Genomic DNA, 15650 nt, shown 5'->3' with positions numbered 1-15650 from the left:
GAAAATGATTGGGCTATAGAATGGCAAACTCAGCAACTTCCTCCAGAGCTTTCTGAGTGGTTGACTCAAACATTCGTCATCTGCCTAAAGCTATACATATTACTGTCTAAAGTAGGAGGGCAGATACCTGAGATTCCCAAATGAGTCCTGGGGCCAGAGAAATGGGGCAAGGATTCCATACAGCTTAAACCTTCTGTGAGGGATATGTACTTTAGCACTTCCTGGACAATCTGCATACCTTAAAGCAGACCCTGCTCTGCTGCAGGTGCTCATTTCTCCCTCTGTGGACCCTCAACTTCTGCAATCATCGTTCCTTCATCAGACATTGTATTTATTGCCGTTGCGTAGATACCCTCATTTGGGTTAATGAAATGTAAAGAAGAAAGAAGAAGAAGAAGAAGAAGAAGCATCAAGATATAAAAAGGGAAAACTAATTCAAGTGGAAGAGAATTAATATAAGAAAAAGAAAATATTAAAATAGTTATAATGGAGATTTTATTTATTTATTTTTAGGTACTCTGTATACCCTACATGGGGCTGGAACTCACCACCCCAACATGAAGCATCGCATGCTCTTCCTCCTGAGCCAGTCAGGTGGTCCTTCTCATGGAAATTTTAAATAATAGAATTCAAAAATCAGTAAAATAGGCAGCACTGGAGAAATTCCTGGAAGTTAGACTTAATTTTCCATGTGTCACTTTCCATCTTTCATTTATTAAGTTGATTTTCTTTTTTTTTTAATGTTTATTTATTTTTGAGAGAGAGAGAGAGACAAAGTGTGAGCAGGGGAGGGGCCGAGAGGGAGGGAGACACAGAATCTGAAGCAGGCTCCAGGTGCTGAACTGATAGCACAGAGCCCCACATGGAGCTCGAACTCACATTGGTAGGATCATGACCTGAGCCGAGGTCGGACGTTTAACCAACTGAGCCACCCAGGTGCCCGTATTAACCTGATTTTCCAAACCAGTGATTTAGATTTCAAAGTGTGGTCCCTGGACCAGCAACAATAGTAGCAACTGAGAACTTGCTAGAAATGCAAAGTCTTGAGCCTCAATGTAGACCTACTGAATTAGAAGGTTTGGGTATGGAACCCAGAAATCTGTTTTACTGAACCCTGCAGGTGATTCTGAGGCATGCTAGAGTCTGAGACCCATGGCTTGACTACTTATTGGAATCATCTAAGGAATGTTAAGAGCTGCTGGTGACTGGCCGCTCCCCCAGGCAATTCTGACTTAATAGACTTGGGGTGCAGTTTGGGTTTCAGGAGTTTTAAAAGCTCCCCAGGTGATTCTCAGCTACAGATGAGAACCAATGATCTATATCTACTGGCCTCAAACAATTAGATCCCTTTCCAGATCTGGTTAAAGCAGTGGTTTCCAAATACATCTGCTCGCTGGGCTCACTTGGTAAACTTCACCAATAACTGATGCACTGAAGCACCCCCAGAGACTGAGAATTAATTGGGATGTGGCCTGAGCCTGAAAAATACAAAAATCAGCTGATTCTGATGTGCAGACAAGTTTGGGAAAGAGTGGGTTAAAGACTCAATTCCCAGTTCTAAAAACTAAATTCCTAGCTTTAAAGTAGACACTAAATTTATGACCTTTATAAAAACTAATGATATATAATTATATATATGTATAACTGAAGTAAGAGTTAACTGCCTCTCAATATCCCTAAACAAAATGGAGATTAAAAAGAAAAAGAAAGGGTGATTCGTAGCCCAAGGTAAGGTAAAGGGAGCAGTGCTTCTCAACCTTGGGAACACATTAAAATCTCATGGGAACTTTTAAAACTTCCAATACCTAGGCCTCACCTCACGCCAATTAAATCCAATTAAATCAAACCTCTGGGTGTAACTGGGATATCAGTATTGTTTAAATTAAATCAGAACGTTGCAGAGTAATCAAAGTTTCACTATTCCTTAAATCTCCTCCAAAAGGGGAACCCTGTTAGGGCACCTGGGTGGCTCAGTGGGTTAAGCGTCAGACATCGGCTCAGGTCATAATTTCAGTTTGAGCTCAAACCTTGCATCAGACTTGCTGCTGTCAGTGCAAAGCCTTCTTCGGATCCTCTGTTCCCCTCTCTCTGCTCTTCCCCTACTCTCTCAAAAAAACTAAAAACAAATACTAAACAAACAAACAATACGGGAATGCTTGAGGACTGTTGGTGGGAATGCAAACTGGTGCAGCCACTCTGAAAAACAGTATGGAGTTTCCTCAAAAAAGTTAAAAATAGAAATATCCCATGACCCAGCAATTGCACTACCAGGCATTTACCCAAAGGATGAAAAAATACTGATTTGAAAGGATACATGCATCCCAATGTTATAGCAATATTATCAACAATAGCCAAACTATGGAAAGAGGCAAAATATCCATCAACCGATGAATGGATGAAGAAGCGACACACACACACACACACACACACACACGCATGCACACAATGGAATATTACTCATCCATCAAAAAGAATAAAATCTTCCCATTTTCTACGACATGAATGGAACTAGAGTGTTTTATGCTAAGTGAAATAAGTCAGAGAAAGGTGAATATCATATGATATCACTTACATATGGAATTTAAGAAGCAAAAAGGAGGAACATAGGGATGGGGAAAAAAAGAGAAGGAAGCAAACCATAGGAGACTCCTAACTATAGACAACAAACTGAGGGTTGCTGGAGGGGAGGTGGATGGGAAATGGGCTAAAGGCGTGATGGGCATTAAGGAGGGCACTTGTGTTGAGTACTGGGTGTTATATGTAAGTGATGAATCACTAAATTCCACTCCTGAAACCAATATTACACTACATGGTAACTAACTAGAATTTAAATAAAAATTTTTAAAAAATTGAAAAATGAAAAATAAATCTCAGAAGTTTCCACAGGGCACCTGAAGTTGAGAACCATGGGTTAGAGTGTAGCATCACTTCAGGAAAGAAGATTTAGTCATTCCAGTTTTCTTACAGGTCACAGATGAGCTGGACCTGCGTTGTGTGCTCAGGGAAGGAATGACAATGTCACTAGCAGGGGTTATGATGCTGGCACCAGCATAGGACTTTTCCTAATATATGTCTGTCCAGTATACTTTTGGCTTTTATTGTGAGTGATTTGGCATTTGGTGGCTGAATACTACCTACATAAGTCACCTAAAAATCTTTCAATGTTATATTACTACTAAAAGTCAAACATTTGAGCCCCATTCAGCTTATGTTAGTGCTTACGTTAGTGCTTACGTTAGTGCTTATGTTAGTGCAGTGGTTTTCAACCAGTGGTGATTTGTCCCCCAAAGAATGTATTACAATATCTGGAGATATTTTGATTGTCACAACTGTTGGAAGGGTGGGAATCTTCCATGAACACCTCATAAGTAAAGGCCAGGGAAGCTTCTAAACATCCTATAATGTACAGGACAGCTCCAGACCAACGAAGAATTATCTAGTCTAAAATGTCAGTAGTGCTGAGGCTGGAAAACCCTGCTTTTGTGGTAAGCCTATAGGCCTCATCTATTTCAGAAGAAAATGTAGATCACAGGTAGAAAGTACATTAAAAAGAAGAATTTGCCTGGGGAAGAGTCCAGAAAAGTCTCTAGAACTTCTTCATAGAAGCAAATACTGTGAATTCAATACCTTGTTCCTAAGGAAAAATAAATTCATCCACAGAGTGGTTTTGAATCGACAAATAATTATTATCACAATATCTATTTGAAGTTTGCTCCTATGTTTCTCAAAGTGAATTCAAACTTACAATATCAAATATATATTTAATGATAGAATCCCACATCTGTGGAAATATATTTAGACCAACCAACAAATCCCCTAGAGTATGTCTTCCATCCATGCTTTTGTTCCCAGGACCCTGAGTGTCCTTTGCTATCTTCTATCCAGCCTAGTCCAAGTACCTTTTTGAAGTCACAGTTAAGGAGTCAAATCCTCCTTTGGCCTATGACCCTCATGCTAAAAGAGGTATTTCCTTTTCGTGTTCTCAGAATACTCTGCACACATTTGCATTATAGTATTCATATAAACATTTTAAAATATGCATCTGTCTCCTCAAATAAATAGTTTCTTGAAGGTAGAATATTTGTTCTGTAGTTCCAGGATCTAGCAAAACACCTGGCACATTATATCTACTCAAATTTTTGTTAAATAAACAAATAAAAGATGATACATTTACATCCTTAGTTGTTCCTTATGCAATACTAGGAAAACAACTATTTTGGATGAACTCTTACGTAGGTAAGAGATCTATCATATCAAAAACAGTTTTGAAGTTCACTCAGACACAAAAGTCCACATTTATATTTAGACTCAATTATGGGTTTTGCTTCCTGCCTCTCCTAGTCACTTTCAACCCTCATTTTTAGAGTTCAAGGTCACTGAGCACAAATAATAAGTTATTTCTTTTCCCCATACAAAATGCTGTAAAAACCTAACCTAAATGGATTAGCAAAAAAGCCTTGGAGTTTAACGTGTTTTTTCTAGGCTCATTATTAAAACGATCTTCATATGAATACATTTTGATTGTCTAAAAATATTTGTATATATAAAAAAGAAAAGCTTGAAACTTTGACACTCTGAGAATATATTTTCCAGCTCTTTCTAGCTGTATCCTCCCAAGTCCTAGTTCTAGGTACTCATAAGGTATTTTTAATCATTTCTGTCTGTTCATTTTGATTAAAGGAATTGGGTTGGGGGAGGGGTGAAGAAAGTAAGTTTGCCCTTCCAGAAAGGGCTACAGAAAGTATGTCATTAACATTTTTCTACCGCCAAATTTAGTCATCAGCTTAATTGCTGGGATTTAATTGTTCTCATGAGGTTTTAACAGTGACTGCTTCATTGACCATCTTGTTCTACAAAGACAATATATGTACAGACTCTGAGATTCTATATTGTTTCTGGTAAAAGATCAGCATTTAGCTGATAGAGAAAGCAAATATACCTAGTTCAAAATATGTGTTTGTGAGAATTGTAGAGAATAGTCACTGCAAATCTAAGAATACTTCCTTTTCCATCTGTACCTGACAGCTAAAAGTCTCAATGCACCATGTACGGCATATCAAAGTGAGCAGCTAGTCAACAAACCTCTAATAAGACTCTTTCCCTTCACGTACATTTAACAAAAATAGAAAGACCGTTGAAATGCAGACTAAAGAAAAAAACAAGACTGTAAACTTTACATCTGACTCACTAAGGACTTTTTATGTCTTCCTTGCTGCTGAATTTCGATTGTTTATGTACTTTTTGCTGCATTTCTGTGAGTTTTCTTCCTGTTCTCCCAAGATAATTTTGTATCGAGGAGGAGGCGGGAATCGAGGCTTTTGTTCTGGAGGTAAGAGACCAGATTCCTATATATGTACTTTAACATTGCTATTCATACAATGAACATCTGCATAGCATTCTAGTCTTTGTATTTCCCATAAATCATCACCGGATACAGGTTAATTCTAAGTAAAAGACCCTTAAGTCTTATTTCATGCCATTCCACCCACCACAATTATATTTGTATATGTGTATAAATATACAGATTTATGTGTATTGTTCTGGAAGCAAAGTTTAATGGCTCTAGAAACCACTAATTGTGTATTGTGATGTCATAGAAAGAAAAATATAAGATGCATTTCCCAAAGTTATATATACACACATACACATACACATGTGGGGGTGTGCTACTGGATATAGAAAAGTGGGAAGCATGAAGGCTTACTTGAGAGTGGCATTTGCCCACATGTTTTGGATGAGTGGCAAAGACACATACGCATGAGGAAATGCATAAATATATTTTTTAAGCCCCTCCTCCACAACGTAGGTGAATCAATTGCCTATCAATTAAGTTGTTGAACTAGATCACGTAGGTTTCGTATTTCTATAAATTTTAGGATTCTATGAATGAGATTTTTTTTTTAACGTTTATTTATTTTTGAGACAGGGAGAGACAGAGCATGAACAGGGGAGGGTCAGAGAGAGGGAGACACAGAATATGAAGCAGGCTCCAGGCTCTGAGCTGTCAGCACAGAGCCCGACGCGGGGCTAGAACTCACGGACCGCCAGATCATGACCTGAGCGGAAGTCTGCCGCCTAACCGACTGAGCCACCCACGCGCCCCATGAGATTTTTTTTTAAGCAATGCATACACCCACCAAATTTTTCATCTGATGGTGAAAGCTGGAATCTCTATCTTTGTGGTCCTCCCAAGTGTGTTCAGATTTTTCTAAACAGAAATTGGTACCCAGTCCATCTTTTTCATTTTCCTCATCACTCGATGGTTAGCTCTTTCTTCGAGTTCTCTGCGAATCATTTTTTGAACCGTTAGAAGTGTTTAGAGATTCAGTAAGGGAAGAAAATTACAGGGAATGTTTCACAAAGTAAGAATATGAAAATCTAGGTGATAACTGGCCTCTTTCAAGGGACATTACTAACATTTTCTTCCAATTTTCTAATTTGCAACAAAGTAGCTTACTTTAAAACATTTCATTATTTAAAATTATTTCAGAGCTGCATAGGCTGCATGGGGAGAGTGACTAGTCCAATTATCTAAGCAGTTATTTCTAACATGTAATGCTGTTCTGGAGGCCCAGTAGCAATCAGACAGTATTGTTTGTCCCTGGAGAAACGTTACTTCATGAAAGGAGGAGTCTCCAATATTTTTTTTTCCTGGAAAATGAAATGGTAGGTCCTAAAAATGTACTATTTTATTATTTTAATGTTTACTTATTTACTTTGAAAGAGAGAGCATGAGTGGAGAGGAACAGAGAGAGAGAGAGGGGGAAAGAGAGAGAATCCTAAGCAGACTCCACACTGTCGGCACAGAGCCCCAGTGTGGAGCTCAATCTCACAAACTGTGAGATCATAACCTGAGCAGAAATCAAGAGTTGGACGCTTAACTGACTGAACCACCCAGGAGTCCCTAGAGGTATTATTTTAAATTGTAATTCTCTATTCTAACATATACACTTGGTTGCAGATAATAGAATCTATTCTAGTTATTTTAAGTTGTAGAGGATTATTAAGAAATATTAGAAATATAACAGAACTTTTGGAAGCACTGAGGGAATAGATTCTAGGTTCAGCTAACAGTAATTATTCCAATCATCACACTGTAGAACTGACCTTGCCCACATCAGAACCACAGTACTTTTGCTGAAGTCAGCCATTTCCATTGCCAAGCCCAGAACCATGCTTGGTTCCATGACAAGAAAACTGCCAAGGCCACTGGAAATCTCAGATATCTCCATCTCTGCCACTCCACACCAGATGCCCTCTCCTCACATCTGTTCCAAATTAAACCTCATACAAGTGCATCTGATTAGTAGAAAATGCACTTAGCACAGAGGAGGAAAATGTAGATTTAAAAAATTCTATTTTGGAAAAGTTTCCCATGTAGGGGACTACCAAATGTGAGAATGAGATTCAGAAACTTGGAGATAACAACAGGTGACAGTTACCTACTCTACGAACTCTTTAGTAAGCACAACCTCTCAATATTGTGGTGTTACCTTTATAATGGTTTACCATTTTTTGAGGTTCCAGTTTGGGATCTAAAAGTCAGGGTAAGAAAAACCAGCAAGGTAACTGGCTGGCCAACCTTGAAATATACAGAAAACAACAACAACAAAAAAACAAGTCAGGACTTGGCCACCCTGTGCTTGATGATCTAACTTAGCAGATATTTAGGCTTCCCTGATACAGCATTGAATCCCATTTCAATATGGAAAACTTGAGTTATCAGGTCAGGACCATTTTAACAAAACTTATTTCTGTAGTTGCTAATGAGGTCCAGATCAAGCCAATAGAAATTCAAAGGTTTCAGCTCCCCTGGCTTTTGGACTGTGGAAATTTCCAATTCACTTTTAAACAGTTCTCTACAGAGAGCACATGTTGGCATGATTAAATCATAATAACCTCCCCATAAACACAGTCTTAACTTTCTCTAGGTAATGGTTAGGTGGATATTCTCTCCAACTTCTTCTATATGAATGTGGAAGAATATGGAGTAAGATGAATATAAGAAAGATATAAATAAAATATATAAAAATATATAATGTACATAATATCTAAATATACAAGTAAACAAATGTAAATAATAATATAAAAATACACACTACAGTATTGAGTTTAAAGTAAAATTTATTTTTACACTTCACAAATAAAAAATACCATCTACATTTGTGCTTTCCAGAGAATGAAAGCATTATAATGGAATATTTGAGGACTTAACTCAATTTTACCAGCTTTCTTTCCTTTGGACCATGTATGTGTGGTAAACATTTCATATAAATAACAGCATGTGCTCAAAGTTCAGGCAAGCACATAATTGCTTAATGAAAACAATTAGTAGCATTAGAAAACACTTATCTCGACGTTTTCTTTTTCCATGCCCATGAATGGATCTATGTGAGGAGCATTCACATGCATTTACAGTTTTCTAATATTCCTTTCATAATTTATGTCTCTTGAAGTATTTTCTAGGGCTTATGCCATCTTTATCCCAAGCAAAATCTTCTCTATACTGAATCTGTTTCCCCTACTTTCGTGCCAATCTCTCCCCTTTTCATGTTCCCTGGGGCTATAACCACTTCTTATGTTTTGTTCTTTGTTGTTGCTTCTGCCCAATCTCTCCCTGTGTTGCTCTCTCTTTCTTGGTTTTGCTCTATGTATTTATAAGTTTTATAAGGGTTTTCATGTACATATCAGCTCTCCCATATAAACACAATGGACTGTCACTCAGTGGGCTAACAGTAAGGCCAGTCCGTTAAGTGGCAGTGATGGTACAAAGGATAGTATCCAGGAAATGCTGGGATGATGGTCCCTACGTGCTAAAAGGAGCATGTCTTTATTTCTTCATGGGTTGGGACATTTGGTTTCAAGCATTGTTAAGAAAGTTAAGTTTTTAATCCTAAAAGTCAGACTATCATCTAATAACACTGAAGGGAAAAAAAAGAAGGAGACTATTGAGATTTAAGAAAGTTTTCAGGGGCGCCTGGGTGGCTCAGTTGGTTAAGCATCCCACTCTTGATTTTGGTTCAGGTCATGGTTTCATGGTTGTGAGATTGAGCCCCAAATCGGGGTCTGTGCTGAGCACAGATCCTGCTCAAGTGTCTCTCTTCCCCTCCATCTGCCCCTCCTCTGCTCATGCACACACACACCACCTCTCTCTCTCAAAAAAAAAAAAAAAGTTTTCAGAGCAGGGAAATAAATAAATGTTTTTAATTTATTTACCAAATAAATACATGCAATCTCACACTCAGACACTTCAAAGGAAAGGAAAATAGAGCTGAAGCCTGAAAGTACAGCTAAAGTAGTATTTAGGAGGTGATAGAGTACAATACATAGTGTGAAGATTGTTTTTCAGCTAAGAAAACAATGTTTGTACTCTCTAAGGACAATTTCATTTTTAATCATTTACATTCCCTTTTTACAAGACCGGGTGCTTCGTGAACAAAATGGTTTTTATTGATTGGTTGATTTTGTTGGGATGGTTTCTGTTGACTACATAGCTCATCTGACACAGAATATGATATCACCTTTAGCTCCAGAGGGTTTTCTCCAATTTTCATGAGCAAGAGAGAACAAAAGAAATAAAAAGAGACGGGGGGGGGGGGGGGGAGGGGTGGAGAGAGAGAGAGAGAAAGAGAAAAGGGGGAGGAGTGAGAGGCAGAGAAAATGTGAGTATGTGTCTGTGTGTGTGAAAGAGAGAGAAAGAGAGGGCGCTTACATAGGAATTTGGCTAGGTGTTTGAGTTTGCAAAGGCAAATATAGAATGGCTGTTTTCATGGCTTTTATTCTAGCAGGGAATCAATTCTTTGGGAGTGATGTATTCTGTCTCAAGGATCAAGGAATTCTTCACAGAAGAGTTGTTTTCTGAACATGGTTTTTAAAGCAGTGTTTTCAAAGTCTAGTTCAGTGGTTCTGAGTGGTTTCTTGCTGAACATTAGAAGTCACCTGGGAAGTCTTTAAGTCACACCATTGTCCAAACATCTTGTGAGTGCCACCCCACCTTTCTTCAAGACCCTGGGTTATTCTAATGTGCAGCCTGGGTGGAAAATCACCAGTGCAGGGCTCATTACCTATGTCGGAAATACCCAGGTCCTTGGGATCTGAAGGTATGGGGCCCTTGGAACAGTACCATAATGATACTTGTAGACCTGGAAGTTTGAAGACCTTAAATGACCAACAAAATTTTCTATAAGGATTGCATCCTAGGTAGCGGTAGCAACTTATCCAAACTCAAACAGGTGTGAAGCTGGATGGAGGATGATGAGGCTGAAGATTAAAAGAAGGAGCCCCATTATGAAGAACATATGATGCCAGCCAAGGAGCTTCACTCTTGCCAGGCAGATGAGAGCCACTGAGGGTTTTAAAGGTCCAGGTGACATCTTGAGGGGTAAATTTAGAAGGACCATTCTGGTGGGGGTATGTAGGAAGTCCTGAAGCAAGGAAGGCCAATGTAGAGGCTATTGAAAAAGTCCAGGCAATGGATGGACAGAAGAGATGAGAAAATGAAAGATCCTACATGCATTTAAAAGAACAATTCACAGAACTTGGAGATGTATTGGGAAGAAGACGAGTAGAGGAAACCTTCCCATGTTTGTTTGCTTGTTTTTTCTTGAGTGGCCATGGCACCACGTGGGTTTTCTACTTGACATGTAATTAAAGGGAATGACACAAACCCAATCTGTGTTCTCTATGAACGTTAAATAAAAATACATGAAAATGCAAAGAAACGCACCGTATTGGCAGGTAGAAAAATGGAAACACTATCAATCAGTAATGAACTTCCTTGAAGGGCTAACAAGAAATCTAGTTCACATGGTGAGTTTTAGGATTAATAGTCACATGCAATATCAGCTAAACATAGTTTTGAAAATCCGGACATCGTGTAGTAAGACTGAAGGGTAAAACCAGTTATTTTCTGACCATTTTAGGTTTTCTTAAACTGACTTAGACCTAGTAGAAACAGCTCTGATCCAGAAAAGGACTTCCATGGGTTTACTTGTTGTACCAGATTCTCTCTGGAGCCAAAACTAGAGACAACTTTATTTTTGAGTGCTTTTGTTCGGTTGGATTGTATTTCATAATTTAATAACAATATGTGAGAAATAACTAATAAAATTGCTTTGAGGAATGCTGTGAATGTAAAATATGACCACATACTAAATAATGTGCTTAATGAACTATAACGATTAGACGGGTAGATTAATGTCCTGTGAAACTTTAGCAAGTTAATTACAATACAGTGAGAGGCAAAAGCATATGTATTGTACTTAGTGCCATGTGGGAAGGGAATTTTACATATCCCTGGTTCACAGGTGATCTCTGATACTCTGCATCACAGAAAAAAAAAATGATATTTATTAAGGACAAAGTAGGGAAATAAAAATGAAGCAATTATGGCAAATGCATGTCTTGTTTTGAAGTTTCAGTCATTTATTTAATATTTTAATGACTTCCAAGTTATACGTATTGTTTGAAATAAAGTTATCTAGAAATGAGTGAAGTCATATTTTTGGAGAGTTACAAGCAAAATGATAAAGTCACTGGATGTTGGAAAACTATGGCCCCAACAAAATAGTGTATGAAACTAAGTCAAAACATAAAAGAATTAGTTCATTCATTACTTATTCAGTTAAATAAGACTGTTTTAATGAAAATAGCCATGTCAACTTTTTCATCTTTTCTAATTGTAAGAAAAATTCATCCTCACCGACCGCAAACTTTTCAGAAAATTATGAAGAAAATAAAGATCTTCTACCCAGAGCTAATTGTTACTAATAGTTGTCGTTATGCACCCTTATAAAATAGTCTTGGAGGTTATCTGCCTTCAGCTGTTTGCATAACTTTCTCTTTTTCTCTTAATAATGTGGTATATATACTTTTTAATGTCAACCATTTTAAACGGTCGTAAACCTCCACCATTGGACATTAAGTTTTTACCATTTTAAGAAATATAAACAAAACTGCAAAAAGTACCCTTATACACAAACCCTCACACACTTATCTAATTACTTTCTTAGGATAACTGTCTAAGTTAGTAACCTCAAATTATATTACTTACTTGATATCTAAAAAGATATCAGTGTTTAATTTACACTCATATTGATACTAAAAATGTTAATGTTTAAGTCCTATCCAATTTCATACCTGAAAAATATCTTCCTAAACAACTTTTCATGTGTTTTTTTTTTTTTTTGGCCATTTATATATTCTTTTCTTCATGATCCTGCTCATTACTACATTTTCTATTGTTTTATTGTTCATTATAAGTGTTTATGTAATTCAAACTATCAGTCTTCTGCTTAGAAAGTTGTTCCCACCCTAAAATTATAAAAATAACTTCCTAAATATTCTTTTAATTTTGTGATTATTTTCTTCCCGTTAAATTGTTAATTCATTTCAGATTTTTGGCATTAATTCATTTGAGACTTTGGTATGAAGAAAGGATACAATATTTTTTTCATCAGAATCAAATTGTTGCAATGCCATGTTTTCTTTAATCCATCCTACCCCCACCACAGTAAGAAAAACCTTTATTATTACATACTAAATCCTCATATACACATAAATCTATTTCTGGAATTGTTAGTGAATTCTATTGATTTTTTTCCAGGGACAATTTCATTATATTTTTACAACAGACTTCTAATACTTGGTAGAGCAAATCTTTCTTATTTTTATTTTAAATTATTTTTCTAGTTACATTCATGCAAGTATTATTTTAATGAACTTTGAAATAATTGTAAGTTTTTTTTCCCTCCAGTTCAATTGGGCTATTAATTAGTATTCATTATAGGTTAATTTTTATTTATTTTTTTAATGTTTTTAATTCTTTCTGTTTATTGTTATTTAAAAAAAAATTTTAATGTTTATTTATTTTTGAGAGAGAGATAGAGTGAGCAAGGGAGGGCCAGAAAGAGAGGGAGACACAGAATTCCAAGCAGGCTCCAGGCTCTGAGCTCTCAGCACAGAGCCCAACACAGGGCTCAAACTCATGAACAGGGAGATTATTACCCAAGCTGAAGTGGGACACTTAACCACTGAGCCACCCAGGCACCTCATGGGTTAATTTTTAGAAAACTTATATCTCTAAGACACAGAGCAGTACCATCCAAGAATATTGCATGTGATTCTGTACTTTAAGGCAGTTTCAACTCTTTAGTGAATTTTTAAAGTTTTCCTTACACAATTTTGCCTATCTCTTGTTTTTTTTTTTTATGTTTATTTATTTTTGAGAGAGAGAGACAGAGCATGAGTGGGGGAGGGGCAGAGAGAGAGGGAGACACAGAATCCAAAGCAGGCCCCGGGCTCTGAGCTGTCAGCACAGAGCCCGACGCGGGGCTCAAACTCACAAGCTGCGAGATCATGACCTGAGCTGAAGTCGGAGGCTTAAGGAGCTGAGCCCCCCAGGCGCCCCGATTGCCTATTTCTTGTTAAGTTCATTCCTGATGGATTTATTTCGAAGTGTTTTATGGTTTCTGTGTTCTTTTTTATTATCGTATTTGCTATTGTTGATAACTCTCTTTTCCTGATATATTTACATAATAATTTTGTATATTTATTTTGGGATTAATTCTTTTACTGAATTCTTATTGTTTCTGAAGACTTTCCTGGATTTTCCTTGTATTATGTAACTTATAAATTACACCGTTTTCACCATATCCTTTCCATATTTATGCCTATTATAGAGTAGGTCTTTTGAAGCAACAGTGAAAAATAGTAGTGAGTGTATGGGCGTGTGGCTGGCTCAGCAGAGCATGCTACTCTTGATCTCATGGTCGAGAGTTCAAGCCCCACATTGAATGTAATGCTTACTTAAAAAAAAAAAATAGCAGTGACTGCATATAAATGTATTTGGATTTAACTTATACAGGATTGTTTATTGTATTTAGCTCTTAGGCGTAAAACTTGCTCTAGGTATATACACGCACACAGATGAATTTTAATAAATGTCTTTTTTATAATCAGTTGAGATAATTATGGGTTTGTTTGTTTGGTTTTTTTGCTTTTTTAAGCCTTTACTATGATGAAAGTCGTACATATTCTACTCATACGACACCAACAGATAATTATGAATTGCTGTTCATTCTGCAAAACAGTTTTGTTTGTTGGCTGGTTGGTTGGTTACGGAAGAATGGTTGACACACAATGTTACATAAGTTTCAGGTATGCATCACAGTGACTCCACAACTCTGTCTGTTATGCTCTGCTCACCCCAAGTGTAGCCACCATTACTGCAGAATTCCCAGTGGTCTCCAAATTGTGGTGATACATTCAGGTAACTGAGAGAAAAATGTTAAAACTTCCATCTCAATAATCCATGTCCTTTGAAACAACTGCGCAGCGTATTAGTAGAACATTACAACTCTATAAATTTTAAATAAACACACGCTGGGTTTGCAGACTCAAAATTTTATCCTGTACTGATTTCCTAGATAAGTGATAAGATATACTGAACTTTTATTGTTTTCCTGAACAAAGGACAACTTATCTTCCTTGGTGGAGTTATGCTTCTTTCTGAGGTCAATCATCTCAAACCATAGTTGATTTTTCATTAGAACTTTTTTCTTTCGATCACCTTGATGGCATTGATACTATGGTATTTGGTACATGAACGACTGTTCATAAAATTAAATTTCATATGGCCCCTTATGAATAAAAAATGCTCACTGTTTTAATTCAGTGTTCTACCATTGAAAATTTTACAATATTAATACTGTACACATTACTTTGAGTTTTCATATTTTCCTGTTGTATTTCTAACCATCTATTTTTGATATATTTTTATTTGTGTTCTGCATTATGTTTCACAGAAAAATACTAAAGATAAATGTATATACTATCACTAATATTTTAAATATTGTTTCAGAAGAGTAATTCAATAATAGAACTTATAGATCTAGAAAGGATAAGGCATAAGTAGTATTATTTACAGATTTTATTATTCACAGAGTCCGTCTTTTCAAATTTGCTTAAAGGTTCAGAGGCACATTTTATAAATGTGCATTCTATTTTTTGGAATAAGTGCTCCAAAATGTTTTCTTGACTTTTCTGTCATCTGTTATGTTGTTTTTCTCCCCTTGAGTGAAATTTTTCATTGGCCCCATCAGTGTTTTGTTTCCAGCTTCTTAAGGCTGTGGAGGAGCTCAACATTGGGCGAAGATTCCTGTGAGCGGACCCTCCTTGAACTCTCTCCCAGTTAACCCCATTGACCATTAGACTCTTAGCTAGAGGCCTGGGCAGGTACCTGTATTGCTTATGTTCCGTTTTTCGGCTATTCCGTGTTCGTAAGGACGTTGAGGCGGTGGGTGAGGCAGCTTGAGCAGACAGCGTCAATACTTTATGCATTCTCTGACCACTTTAGCCCGGTCCTCAGCCATGGGTATATCTGCCAGCATCTTCCTGATCTCAGTAGTTTCACGGTCATGAGAACATGTCAGCCTGACTAGAAGTGGTGAGTGAAAGACTTGGGACTCAAGTGCTTTTGTTGGCTGCTTAGTCTGCCTATACATAAATGAGGTTTTTGTGTTCCCAAAAATATCCTTCAAGAAAGTAGATATTGCCTTAAACACGAATACTGCTAAAACTTTCCCTTTTAGTGGACTATATCTCAATTATTTTATTTTTAATCTTGAAAATTGTTTTGAGGAAAGAGCTTA

The 15650-nt window shown here is 37.0% G+C and overlaps 1 pseudogene; it reads right to left on the bottom strand.

The window, feature by feature from the left end:
- LOC125921635 (eukaryotic translation initiation factor 3 subunit E-like) overlaps positions 1–7232 on the bottom strand; it is a 46373-nt pseudogene extending 39141 nt beyond the window's left edge.
- Between the last annotated feature and the right edge of the window lie 8418 nt (positions 7233–15650).

Source organism: Panthera uncia, chromosome C2, assembly GCF_023721935.1.
Source record: "Panthera uncia isolate 11264 chromosome C2, Puncia_PCG_1.0, whole genome shotgun sequence".
In the NCBI taxonomy this organism is placed as follows: Eukaryota; Metazoa; Chordata; class Mammalia; order Carnivora; family Felidae; genus Panthera; species Panthera uncia.
This window is presented reverse-complemented; position numbering and strand designations above follow the sequence as displayed.